General features: G+C 50.8%; 1 long non-coding RNA gene across 2 annotated transcripts; it reads left to right on the top strand.

The window, feature by feature from the left end:
• Positions 1-4,309: 4,309 nt before the first annotated feature.
• LOC111773417 (uncharacterized) lies at positions 4,310-12,971 on the top strand. 2 transcript variants are annotated; one of them, XR_011438400.1, is made up of 4 exons: positions 4,310-4,879; positions 5,113-5,320; positions 8,478-8,644; positions 10,885-12,971. It is a non-coding gene; the product is annotated as an uncharacterized lncRNA (long non-coding RNA). The 2 variants fall into 2 exon arrangements; XR_002807784.2 differs by having other exon boundaries at positions 4,335-4,727.
• The last annotated feature ends 751 nt before the right edge of the window (positions 12,972-13,722 follow it).

Raw genomic sequence — 13,722 nt, 5'->3', positions numbered from 1 at the left:
GCTCCTGCCTCATGCAGCCTGAGTGGTTGGGGCTAGCGAAACGCTGCAGCTGAAATGGTCTGCAGGCTGGATCCTGCGGGCTTTCCCGCCCAGCTGTCTGCATGGGGAGAAGTACGATTTGAGGCTGCCCTCCTGGCTCCTCTGACAAAATGCCAGAAATCCCTGGGCCTCTGCCCAGTCCACAGAACGGGTCCCACTGGTTCTCCTTGCCCCGGACCTCTGCCCCTGGGCTGTACTGGCCCCTTTGCCCAAAAATTTCCAGGGCAGGCCGAGGCAATCTGCCTGGAAAACAAACCCTGTGCTGAGCCGCGGCAGGGTGGGCCAAGGAGTTTTCGTTTGATCCAAAAGCTCCCAGCTTGGACCAAACCTCATAAATCAGGAGAGGATTTTGGGTTGTTATTTTAAGAGCAGCCTGTCTTCTCTTGTGCTGGCTGCCTCCCTGCTCCTCCTCAGCCTCCCTCTCTCCCCTCTCCCTCTGAGAGTTGGGGAAAGGTCAGGCACGGAGAGCAGGCAGGCAGGGCCGGGAGGAAAGTGATGGGCTCATTTAGCAGGAGCCATCTCCCTGCCTGGCTGTGTCCCCTGACCTTCGTTCTGACTAGAAGACCTCACTGATGTCCCAGCCCTGCCAGTCTGGGGAAGTTACGGCCTTGTGTGTAGGGAGCATCTTCCAACATTGCCAGCACCCTCATTTCCATGAATCCATTTCGCCCCAGCAGCCCTGGATGGGGTGTAGTGGGGAGAGAGGCCCCAGGGGTCCCAGAGTCAGCTGTGCCCATGCTGGACTCTCTCCCAGTGCGCTGGCTCCCCAGGCCTCTGGAGTTGGCCCCGCCTATGGGACTACCTGCTTAGAGAGCACGCCTTCTGTGGATCCAGAGAAGGACTCCCAGAAGCTTCCACATCCTGGTCTCTTATGGAGGTGCCTGAGAGTACAGACTCTGGTTTAAAATCTGGCTCGACCCCTTAATGACCGTGGAGCCTTGGGCAAGTTACTCAGCTTTTCTGTGCCTTAGTTTCCTCACCTGTAAAACAGTGGTAACGATGGGGCTGTTAGGAGAACGAATTGATTACCCTTTAGAAAGCGCTGAGAGCAGTGCCTGGTCCACAGTCAGTGCCGTGTGAGTGTTGGCTAAACAAAGCAGTCCCGGCCCTGAAATCTAGGACCACACGGCTCCCAACCTTCTCTCAGGCATGGATGGCCCATGGCTTCCTGGCCCTGCTCCTCCGGGCCGTTCACCTGTTCAACAAGTATTGACTGAACACTTATCATGTGCCTCTGTGTTCAGCCTTGGGTTTGCTGTGTGAACAAAATAAAATGGTCCCTCTGCTCATGGAATTTACAGTAAATGCACAAATAAATACATAATTTCAGTGTGTATGTAGTGCAGTGTGTGGTCCACTGTAGAGGAAGAAAAGACTGGGATATCATGCCAGAGAATAACAGGGCAAATCCACTCAGGGGCTGGAGTCTATGAGCACCTACACGAGGAAATGGCATTCAGCCCCAGACCTGAAGGATGAGGAGTAGCAGCAATAGTGGTTGGAGGGGGAAGAGCATTCTGACAGAGGGAACAGCCTGTGCGAGAGCCTTGGGGCAAGAAGGGGCGGAGCATGTAGCAAAAACGGAAGAAAGCTGAGTGGCTGGACCCAGTGAGTGGAGCTGGGAGAGAGGAGGCTGCAGAGTGAGGGCGGACCAGGGTTAGGAGCTGGGGTCTCATTCCACGTAAAGTGTGACACAGGGAAGGGCTCTAAGTGGCACAGCGGCACGGTCCCATGTTGGGTGTCAGAGCCCCCTGTGGCTGTGGTGTGGACAGCGGCGTGGTGGTGAGGAAGTAGAGAAGAGGGTAGTTAGAAGGGTCTGCAGTGATCAAGGGAGAGGTGCTGGAACCTTAGATTGGAGAAGTGCCATGGATGGAGAGACCTGCGTCCAGCTGAGGTGTGTTTTACAGGAAGTGCCGGGCTTAGAAATGGCACGTGTGGGAAAGCTGCTAGGATTTCGGGTTGTTAAGCTCGCTGTGACTCGAGGGGCCAGTGACAGGTGGATCTGGGGGGATGGATTTGAGGGTGGTATCAGCGATGACTGCCCCCGGCTGTGGCTGGAGCCCCTGGGTAGAAGAAGATGGAGAATGTGATGTTCCCAAACGCTCCTTTCTTCAATGTGCCTAAACACCCTGTTTTGAATGTGCTCATTTTACCCCTACTGAAGACTTGGGGTGATGGTCATAGAAAAAAATGGAAGACTTCTGAAAATAGGTCCTTTCTAGCGCAGAGTGGAGAATGACTGTTGCTTCCTTGTCCTAAGTCCCACACTTCCGTCTTGGAGCGCTCAGGGTCTGGATCCAGATTAATCCAGGCTCCACCACTGACTAGCTATGAGTTCTTGAGTAAATTTCCTAAATCTCTCTTGTCTCCATTTCCTCTTCTGCAAAATGGGGATAATAGAGTGGTTCCTACCCCAAGGTTGTTTTGAGGACTGTGCTGAGCACACCGTAAACATTACCATTCATACATCCGAAGGGCGAACGTTCATTTCCGCCAGCAGCTTGTGTCACAGTAAGATTATCATCCCCTAAAATCCTAAAAGCTTTCCTATACAAGCCAGTTTGAAGCCCTGCTTCCATCATTCCATGTTCCTGCCCTTGGATTTTTAAACTCAAGTTCAGGGCCGGACATTTATCCCTGTTAAATCTCATTTTGTTAGACGCAGTCGGTGGCGCCAGCCTGTCGGTTTCCTTTTCCTTTGATGAGGGGAAGGTCCTGTGATGCGTGCTCGGTTCATTTCTGTGGCTCCCAAGGCATCCACGGAGAGTGCCTTTGCCCCCTCACCCCCCGGGGAGCGGCCTGGTCTTGGGAGGTGGAGCAGGGCCGGGTTGCGGCTGAGCTGGAGCTGGGGATACAGCTTAACGCTGCCTCACCTGAGGCGGATCCGGCACAGCCATCCTGGCTCCCTGCCCTCAAGTCCAGCCCTGGCTTTGGGTTTTGAGACGTAGGGTCAGAGGGACTTGTTCAATGTCACTTAGTGGGCTGGCCAGTGACACAGGGCTAGGGCTCGGGCCACAGTTCAGATCTCACTCCAAAGGCCCCACTATGTTAGGTTCTCACCTCTTTCCAAACCACTCGATCACATTCCCTGATCTCGGCCAGAGAAGAACGCGGGCCGGAGGGACAGAGAGGTGCAGCTGCATAAAGCCGTCTTTCTTCTCTTGCTTCCACAGGGGCCCCTGGGTCTACCAGCCTCCCTCCCACATACTGTTTTCTCTGCTGGGCAGAGCAGCCTCTTCCACACTGCCTGGGGGGTTTGTGCTCTGCCCTACTCTTCTGCTCCTCTGACCCTGTCCAAAGTCCCTGTCCTCACCTTGGAGGTGGTCTCCTCACAGCAGACGGGGATGGCTTTGATGTTCATGCTCGACTGCGTGCAATACAGAGCCTCCCTCCTGTGGGACTCTCTCTGCCTTTACTTCCTGAGGGCAGGTGGGTCTCCATCAGGCTGAGAGCTCCCCGGACAGAGCCTGTGTATCCTGGGAGTTCTCATCCTTCTCCCCCTGCTCTCCAAGCACCTACTGGGCTCTGTTCACGGAGGGAGCTGAACTTGAAGGCGACCCTGGCACTTAGCAAAGGCCTGCAAAGAGAGCCAAACCTGGAAGCCTGGTGAAGCAATGGCGCATTCATTCCACGGTGCCCCCGGACTCTGGAGAGCGGGGAGTGGAGGGGCACATTCAGACGCCAGGCGAGTGCGGCTGTCCTCCCGGCCAGGCACAACAACATGCTTCGGTTCAGCTGGAAGACTTCACTAGCCTCCAGAACTGATGGCGCCTTGGTCCAGTGCCTGCCACCGTCTCCTCCTCCCCCGTTAATGCACTCGTTGTTCACTATGTGTGCTGCGAGGTGTTTTTCCAGGTGGTGGGTTCCAGGGGGAATTGAATTTCCCTAACAAGCAGGCTTGCAAATAACTAGGCAGGGCCGGGAGCGAGAGGAAGGCAGCTCCTATTAGATTCTAACAGTGGCAACCCACAGCCCAACCCTCCCGGGAGCAACCTGCCCAGACTAGAGCATGGGGAAGAAATTCTAGAAGCATCTTCTTTCCCAAGTTTCCCATTCCTCAAATAGATCTTGGTTAGTTTTCTCTGCCAATTTGCTGGTTTGGCTTGGAGAGCATGGGCGGGGCAGGAGAAGGGCTGAAACAGAGGATAGAGAAGAAGAAAAAGATAAACCCTTTATATTTGTGTAATGCACTGGCCTCTCTCCTCCAGGATATCCCAGGACTGTAGCACCTCTGAGGATTGCTTTGTGATGCACACAGTCCTCATCCTCTGTCCAGGCCTGGACTGTGGCAGGGCAGCGAGGCCCTGAGGGGGGACTGTCCTGTCACGCCTCCTCAGGAGCAGGATTAGGAGAGCAGATGTAGCCTGTTCTCGGGAGGCTCCTCCCCCTCTGCCCTGCACGCTGCCGCCTGAACGGAAGGGCAGGCTCAGAGGCTTCCTCAGAGCCCTCCTCCCACTACAGATGCGTGGAGCATAAGAGGTCACCTGCTCCAGTCTCCAGCCTCCAGGCGGGAAAATTCCACAGCTTCCAGAGCGGACAGAAGACTCAGGGCTGCTCTTCAACCAAGACGGGGCAAACGTCAGATATAAGAGGGGCCTGGGGCTAGGACCTATTGAGGCTGCTCTGTGGTTTGGTGGCACGCTGCCTCGTGTCATCAGGGGTTGTCAGCTGCTGCTCTGGAGTCTAGGGTGTGTCTCCTTGAAGGTGCTTCCCCTAATGCAGGACCAGAGGCTACAAGTTCTCCATGTTTCTCTCTCCACTAATCTGTGAGCTCCTTCAGGACAGTGCACGCCCTGTGATATGAAATATGAATATGAATTTATTTCTATCACCTAACATGGTACTGGCACAAAAAAGATGCTCAATAAATATTGGTGGGAGGATGGAAGAAGGAGGGAGAGAGGCCTTAAATAAAGTTATCAGGCAAATGAGTTGCTAACCAGCATGAAGCCCTGCCCTTCCTAGCCCAGCTGACCTTCCTGGGGCTCTGGTCTTCAAAGGCTTCTCCCTTCATCCTTCAGGCCCTGACTCAGATCTTCCCTCCTCTCTCTGACCTTTCGCACTTCCAAGCAGAGCTGACCGTTCAGGGCTCCAGCAGCAGATTGGACCCTCTGTGACAGCATTTATCAGCTGGGTTGGGAGCCTCTGCCCTTCCCTCTTCACCAGGCGATGGAGCTGCCTGAGGGAGATGACCAGGCTTCCTCCTCTGACTGGCTGAAAGCGTCTCCAGGTCTCTCAGGTCAGAAGGCCGCAGAGCAGGCTCATGGAGATGAAGGCTTAGGTGAGACAACTCCCTCCTGGGATGGGGGGGAGGTGGGATGGGGGAAAGGGCCTGTGAGGAGGGATAGCAGGCAGGAGGGTGAATGAGGTGCCCTCAGGTCAGCAGGAAGGTGCCATTCCGACAGGCTTGTTTTTCACGAGGGAAGCGAGCTCCTGGCACTGGGAATTGGCACTGGGCCTGGGGGCAGGAGGGAAAATGCACCTCCACTGGCTCCTAAGGGGCACAGGCTCCGGCATCACGGAAAGCAGAACTGGACCCCAGTGAACTCCTAGGCCAGCACTCTTGTAGGAAAGCCCTAGGGCACAACAAGTCCTCAAGATAATCATGTGGACCCGAGAAACATTTCCAATTTTTCCAAAGAACTAATGGAAGTTTCATCCTATGGTAAGACTAACAAGGCTAAATTAAAAAGTTATTTTTCTTTGCTTTTGGCCGGAATTGTATCAACACAGTATTCTCATGGAAATATGAATTATTTGATAAATGCAGTCTGGCAGAGAAAAATCTTAAAAGAAATACGAGGTCCTTCTTTTTGATGGTTATGAAGTTGAGAAACACTGCTCCAGCTCAAATCCTTTGTTCTGTAGACTGAGGCCCAGAGAGGTCACAGAGCTGGTTAGTGGCAGGCTGAGGGCCAGGACCAGATCAATCAACCCCAGCCAGCTGCTCCTTCTGCTACTCCGTGTGTCTCTCTGTTCTCTCTTGTCTTCACTACTCCTTCCCAAAAAGAGGCTCCTCTGAGACTTCTAACGCAAAACCTGCTTTCGTGCCAAACTTCGACAGGAGGCTGATACCCACAGCTGTCAGGGGAGGGCACCTGGGAAGGAAGGGAGGCCCCGCAGGCCCCGGGGGTGCACAAGCCAGGCTCCTGCTTACGAGTAACAGAACCCTTACAGGCCATAGCTTAACTGAGACAGTTGTTTTCTTCCTTCCTCCCTCCCTCCCTTCCTTTCTTCCAATGCAACAGGAAGTCTGAGGGTAGGCACGCCAGGGCAGGTGCAGCTGCTCAAGGGCATCAAGGTACCGGGTTCTTTCTACCTTCCTGTTCCATCCTCCTTAGTGTGTGGCCATTCTCCTCATGGTTGCAAGATAACTGCTGGATCTCTGGGCATCAAAACCAATGTTCAGGCAAGAAGAAAAGAGGAAACAAAAATGAGAGAATGGAAAATCTCACTGCTTTACCCTTTTATTCAGGAAGGGAAGACCTCCTCTGGGATTTCTGATATTCTCATTGACTAGAACTCATCCCATGGACACCCCAAGCTGCAAGGGATGCTGGAAATTTGAGCATTTTCCTTTCCAGCTTCTATAACAGAGGAAGGTAGTGTAGAACGGGGTTGAAAAGGAATGGAGTGAGCCAACGCAGACATGTACAATCCCCCTGCACCTTGCCCATCCTTCCCCTGCCTCCCGCTACAATGGAAGGCGACTGTGGGAGGTCCATCTTTCCACTGGTGACATGGAGCCCATGCCCTGCCACCTTCAGCCCTCTGTTTCCTGTATCTCCAATCTTTGCTACTCTCCTGGATCTTATTCAGTATTTAGACGTGCTCAAAGCGTTCCCATGGTAAAACGTTAAACAACATCAGGGCAGCAATCTAGGGGACTTGGTAGAAAAACGTTGGGATATTGAGTTGTGTTGGTCAGTTCTTGCTGACCTTCAGTGAGTTGCTGCAAGAGAAAGACAGTCATCAGTCATGCTGGTGTACGTGACAGCAAGGAAAACAATTCAAGCTTCACTGAAAGGCCCTTTCTGAGCATAGCTGGGGATCCAGGAGCTCCGAGAGTCAGGGATTCATGTCCCCTGCAGACCAAATTCAAATTCTGTGCCTCTCTTGAGTGAAGACAGGCCACTTAATCTTTCAGGCTTTTCTTTCCTTCTCTCTCTCTCTCTCTCTCTTTTTTTTTTTTTGGCAAGGAACATTGGCCCTGAGCTAACATCTGTTGCCAATCTTCCTCTTTTTGTTTGAGGAAGATTGTTGCTGGGCTAACATCTGTGCCGGTCTCCCTCTATTTTTGTTTGTGGGACGCTGCCACAACATGTCTTGATGAGTGGTGTGTAGGTCCATGCCTGGGATCTGAACCTGCAAACCTGGGGCCACCGAAGCAGAGCGCACAAACTTAACCCCTATGGCACGGGGCTGGCCCACTGCTCTTTCATATTTAAAATGGAGACAATAATATACCAGCTTCAAAGGCTAATCATGAGGATACAATGAAATAATGTACCCAGGAGTGGTTTGTGATCTTATAAAGGATAAAGAAAAGTGGAAGCTGGGGGGAAGAGAAAAAGTCAACCTCCAAATTTGAGTACCAGATGCTCTTAGGCCAAAATTTAGCCCCATCCCATGCAGCTCCTGCTGTGTGAGCCAAAAATGTTCTTTTTCTCTTCTTAACCTTGTTCAATTTATATTCCTTTCTGTGCAACCCAAAGTATCCTGTCTAATAAACCCATCCACTGCCTGGCTCCCAATGACTAAGGCCATATCTACAGCCTGGACCTCTCTGCTGAGCTCCAGAGCAATATATCCAACTGCATACATGGTGTTAATACGTGAATATATGCAGACACTGCAAACTCACAATGTTTAAAAGTGGACTTTTCATCTTCCTCACACCTGTGTTTCTTCTTCATATTTTCTGTTGTAGTAGATGACATCACAATCTGTTGGCTGCCCAAGCTCAAACCTGGAAATCATCCTTTTCTCCTTCCCCTCCTTCATTCCTCACATCCCATCACCAAGTTCTGTAACTTCCACCTCTTAAATATCTCTGTGTCCAATGCCAGCATCTTAGTCAGGGCCATCTTCCCTGGCCTCTGTGACCATCACTGTTGATTTCCTACCCCAAAGTCATTTCTCTTTTTACCTGGCTATCAGAACTCCAGTTTTGCTCCAGGCAACAATGTGTCCAGCTCCAGGTACTGAATCATAATGAAGAAGCCTGATCAAATTTCTAGCCTTCCTTGCAGTTAGAGGGGCAATGTGACCTGGTTCTGACCAATGAGATGTAAAAAGACATCTGTGATGGGCTTTTGGGAAAGTTTTGCTTTCTAGAGAAATGGAACAGATGGTAGCTATCGCTGTCCCTTCCCCCTTCCTCCTGCCTTGAATCAGATTATTGTGTCTGAAAGCTAAGGCAGCCATCTTGCAACCAGGAGACGACAGGAGAGAAGAAAAAGCCAACACATGGAAGATGGTGATGGAGAAGGATGGAGAAAGCTCGGGTTTTTAATGAAATCACAGAGCTCCCAAACTGTTCCTGAGGAGGCATTGTTTCCCGATTTCCTGTTGGTAAACCATAAATGTTGCTACAGGGTTTAAGGTATGTTGGGTATTCTCTTACTTGAAGCTGAAAGCATTTCTAACTAACATAACCTCCTAATTCATCTCTCTGGCTTTGCTCTCTTTCTCGCCTTTAATCCCTTCCTCACACAGTGTTCAAAGTAATGTTTTAAAACATATCTCTGATATTGACATTTTCTTGCCTAAATGCTTTTGATGGTTTCCCATCCTTTAGGTTAGTGTAACTTATATGACCAAGTTCACTAGCTTGGAATAAAAATAAGGACCTGCCTCTTATTATTATTCACACTCACCACTTGGTCTCCAATCTATATCCCTTTTGGGCCTAAGGATCACAGTGGCTGCTCAGTTCAAGGAGTCAATCTGCCTTCAGATGCCAAGAGAAGGGAGAGTTTGAGGATATGCCAGGCTACCATCAGGGCCTCCCTTTGTGCCACCATTGTTGCATGGTGTCTCGTTTGTAAGCTGGTCACATTCGACTGATACATCCCTGTCTGATGCTGCCTGGCATCCTTGTTGATCCAAATCCTTGCACCGGCTGTGCAGGGGCGTCTCTAAGGGAGGAGAATCCCACACCTGCATGTGACACTGGGCTACAGTGTACACTTGTACTTTTTCTAGACCATATCTCCCAGGCCAAGGTCACTGGATGCAGAGGGACTCCCAGACTCAGCCACATGCTGGTCAGATCCGCTTTCTCCCCAAAGCTCTTTAATCTCATAGGGTTGAATCCTACTCAGAGAGTCCAAGTCCAGGCTCTTCTTTCTTAAAGTTCCCCTAACTCTGCACTCTACTGTCTCAGGAGGAAGTGCGTGCGTTGGAGGAATTCCTTAATATGTCTGGATCCTGCCTACTTCCCCAGCCTCATCTCATGCCACTCTCCTCTGCAGTTCTCAGCATCAACGATGCTGGACTGCTAAGTATTTCTCACAAGCATCAAACTCTTTCTTGCTTTTAGGTTCAAACATGTCCCTTCCTCCTCCTGAATGTGTGCCCACTCTCTTTCATCTAGTTAACTTTTATTCTTCTTTTGGGCCTCAGCCTAAGTGTCACCTCTTTAGAGAGGTTTACCTGACTCAGCTTCCCCTTCCAGAACACTCACATATTTGTTAAAGCCTACAGTTTTTATTACCAAGTAGTCTGTCTGTCTTAGTCATTGCTTAGCATAGAACTAAAAAATAGTCAATGAGGGGCCTGCCTGGTGGCACAGCGGTTGAGTTTGCATACTCAGCTTTGGTGGCCTGGGGTTCACAGTTTCAGATCCTGGGCACAGACCTAGCACCACTCATCAAGCCATGCTGTGGTGGCGTCCCACATACAACATAGAGGAAGATGGTCACAGATGTTAACTCAGGGCCACTCTTCCTCACACAAGCACAAAAAAGTGAATGAATGAAGGATGAATGATGGCTTGGTTTGGCCCCCAGTGACAACCCCTCTTTAAGTGATGAGCTTTTACTCATCCTGCACACCTTCCTCACACCTCCACCCCCAAGCTGGCTAAATTGCATGTCCCCTGGGTTCCAGCTTAATCTCCTTATGTCCTGATCATGTGTTTGCTTACCTGCCACTCCACCTGTGACTTGAGCTCCTTGAGTTCTGGGCTTTGTTTCATTCACCCCAGGGAGAGTGTTTGGCATATAGTGCTTGGCATCTCAATGATGCTGGCTTTCTAAATTAATATGTCCATGGTGGCAGGAGCCCTAAAAGTGGGACATGGGAAGTGGGGGGAGGCACAGTTTTAGGTTCAGCTCACCAGCCTGAGCATGGCATAGATAAGTTCATTCTCTGTCTACTTGGGGAAATGGATAGATGGTTCTGTGTTTCTGTGTCTCAGTATGCAGTTGCATATTTGTGTATAACTAGAAAAATATAAACTACCCCCAGCAGAGGAAAATGGGGGAGGCAGATGGCCTCTGTTTTAGAACCTTAATTAGCAAGGCACAGGGGCTATTTTCAGATTTTCCCGTGAATTTTTGGCTATGCTAAGGGGGTTCAGGAGCCAAGTTTGGGGACAGAGGTGGGAGAGAGCTGAATTGCTCCATCTAAGAAAATGAGAGGAATTTGGGCTTTGCCCCTGAGAAGAAGACAACAGAGAAGAAGGGTAAGAAGTTTGCTGCATAACATGGAGAGTCTGGATCCTGAGTTGTAAAAATGACCAACGGATTGTTAAAAATAGGAACAGAAATGTCTATTATTTAACTAAGCTGTTTGCATTGCTATAATGTAAATTTCTTCATTTCTCCAAATCTTCCCAAGTTTGCCACATCACAGAAGCCTTGCGAGTGTTTCTGCCATGTTCTCCTCTGCATGGAGGATGCCCTGCCCGTGGAACAGGGACAGTCATGAAGAATGGCCAGAGGACCCTGGACTGAATGATTCACCAGAAGCAGGAGTGCCTTCTGGAAGTCTGCAGAAAACTTGAGATGGGCATTAGACTTTGCAAAATCCAGGCAGCGACGATGGTTCAAGGCATATTTCCCTTGATCTTCAGAAGAGTGTGACTACCTCTGGTCTCGTCTGTGGTGTCTCAGTGGCAGTATGTGTGTAAGAAGGGGGAGGTTTCCGTGTCTGTATAGTTGCTGGCTGCATTTGCACCCATACTTAAAGGTGTGGGTGTTCATGTGCTTCTTCTGCTTTTGTGTAGGGATATTATTACACATTGTATCTTTGTTGGAGATGCTGCTAAATGTTCATGTGATCATACTTTTCTTCCTCACTGAGTCTTCATAGAGGGAAACTGAGTCCCTTCCCACACCTTGAGGAGTAGAGGCTTTCCCAGGATCTGAGCCCTGCCAAGTAACATGCGGTCCCTGCTCCCATCTTTCCTTCTCGTGCCCCTTCCCCATTTCTCTGACTCCTTCCTCCAACACTAAGAAGAGCCAAGGCCCTTAACCAAGAGCAGGAAAATAAAAATCAGGTCACCAGATGTGCTGCATTCCATCCTCTCCTTCCCTACCCCTCCTCACCGCAATAAATTCCGAGCGTATATACAGCAAGTGCGTGGCATCCCCTCAAACCTGGCTGTGTCCCTGCCTGGTGACAGACCCTACTGAGGCAGAGACTGTGGGTACCCATACAAGCCTACCACATGACCCACCCATGTCTCCAGCTCCGTGACCCATTAATTTGCTCTGTCTAGACCATCCAAGCAGACCCCAGAATGAGTTTTTTTCACCCTGAATGAGGGGTGATACATTTGTGCCCTCTGTACTGCCAGGGCTCCTTTTCCCTGTGTGGTCACTGTCTGTCTGGGTGCAGGAGGAGAATGAGGTCTCCTGGGCAAGATCACTGTCTGGATACTGGCGGTGGGGGAGACCGCAGCCCTGCTTTGGCTTGTGCACAGGGCTCTCTCAAGCTGGCCCCCACCTGGAGCCCACAGTGAGTGTCTGGGTCTCTGGAATGAACAGGGCATCTGGGATTCTCATTGGAGACTGTTTACTTGTCGATTTGCATGGCAGGTTAAGAGCCCACAGCAGCCCACTTTCTGCCAGCGAATTTTAGGAACAACTTCTCCAAGCCAGCGTGGCCCAGCCCAGGCATAGGCCCTCCTTAGCCCTCCCTCCTTCACTCCCCACATTGGCCACGTGGAAGTGACTCACTTGGGCTCTCTGAGCCCCTGCCAAGAGCAGCCAGAGCGGTGCCTCAATAAAGTTGGATGGGTTACTTTAGGAGCAGGGGGCAGTCCAGAGTCCCTTTGGAATCCCGTGGACCTCCTTATCCTCCTTCCACCGCTGCTTCCCAAGTAGCCGACCAACCAAACCTGATGAGGCAACGTCTCCTTGCTGCTCTGGAGAAAGCTCACCCCCCGCACCTGGCTCTCCCAGTCCTCCGATAGCCTGTGCTACAATCAGGGGCCACTGTGGGGGGCTCTTGGCCTTTCATGAGATAGTCCAACAATAACGCACACCTAAGGCAAAGCACCCGTGTACGTGATGACCTCGTTGTATCCTCATGATCACCCCACGAGCTGGTATTTCCCCCATTTCAAAGAAGAAGAAACTGAGGATAAAAAGATTAAATGAAGGTGGAGCCCATGGATTTTTAGAACAGTGAAGCTATTCTGCATGATACTGTGATGGTGGACACGTGTCATCATACCTTCATCAGAACCTGCAGAACAGGCACCACCCAGAGAGAACCCGAAGGTGGACTTTGGGTATAATGTGTCAGCGTAGGTTCACTGATGGAACAGATGTACCATCTGGTGGGGGATACTGTGCGTACGGATGTGATGGATGACAGTGCGGCGCCTGTGCACGTGTTGGGGCAGGGTACAGCGGAACTCTGCACTTCTTGCTCAATTTTACTGTGAATCTAAAACTGCTCTAAAAAATAAAGTTTTTAAAATAAATTAATAATAGTCATAAAAATATTAGGGGCCTGTTTATGATCATACGGAAATTGGTAGACCTGGGGTTTGAACAGGGGCAGCCTGCTCACATAGTCCATGCCCTTCCCACTGAGATGCCTCCCCCAGGGTAGGACAGGAGAGGGTTATGAGCCAGGCTGCACCAGACACCCAGCAGAAGTTCTCTAAGCCTTGTCTCCTCAATCCCGGAGTTTCCCATGCTTTAGATGTACTGCCTGGGCCTCTGAATGGTTTTGGAGACTTACCAGTTAACTCTCTTTGCCAACTGTCACTCCTCACCCTGGCCTGCCATCTGAGTGCCCACCCTCCACGAGCCCTGGACTGTGAGAGCCTTGAGCCTTCATTGAGTGTCCCTGTGTTCTTAGCTTGCAGCACAGGGTCTGACACATAGTAGCTGCTAAAGCAATGCCTGCTGAAAGAATGCATGCGCGAATGAATGAATGAAGAGGAAGGAGAGGGGGAGGAGGGAACAGAAAGGTAGAGGAGAGGATGAGAGGAGGATAAAAGAAGGGAAAGAGACGCATGCAGGAGTGGATTGGAGAGCAGGGGAGGGAGGAGAAAAAGCTCGGCTTTTCATCATCCCTCCCACTGACTTCCTCCTCTTTCCCTCCTAACAGGAGAAGGGTTTTGCCTGAGCCCTGCCCATCCCCCCAGGCATTCCTCATAAAGTCTTTAACCCTTAGAAGGAGAACTGCCCCATCCCTTTCCCATGAAATGAACAAATT

This window comes from Equus caballus, chromosome 5 (genome assembly GCF_041296265.1).
Source record: "Equus caballus isolate H_3958 breed thoroughbred chromosome 5, TB-T2T, whole genome shotgun sequence".
In the NCBI taxonomy this organism is placed as follows: domain Eukaryota; kingdom Metazoa; phylum Chordata; class Mammalia; order Perissodactyla; family Equidae; genus Equus; species Equus caballus.
Note: the sequence above shows the minus strand (reverse complement) of the source record. Positions and strands in the feature narration are given on the sequence as shown.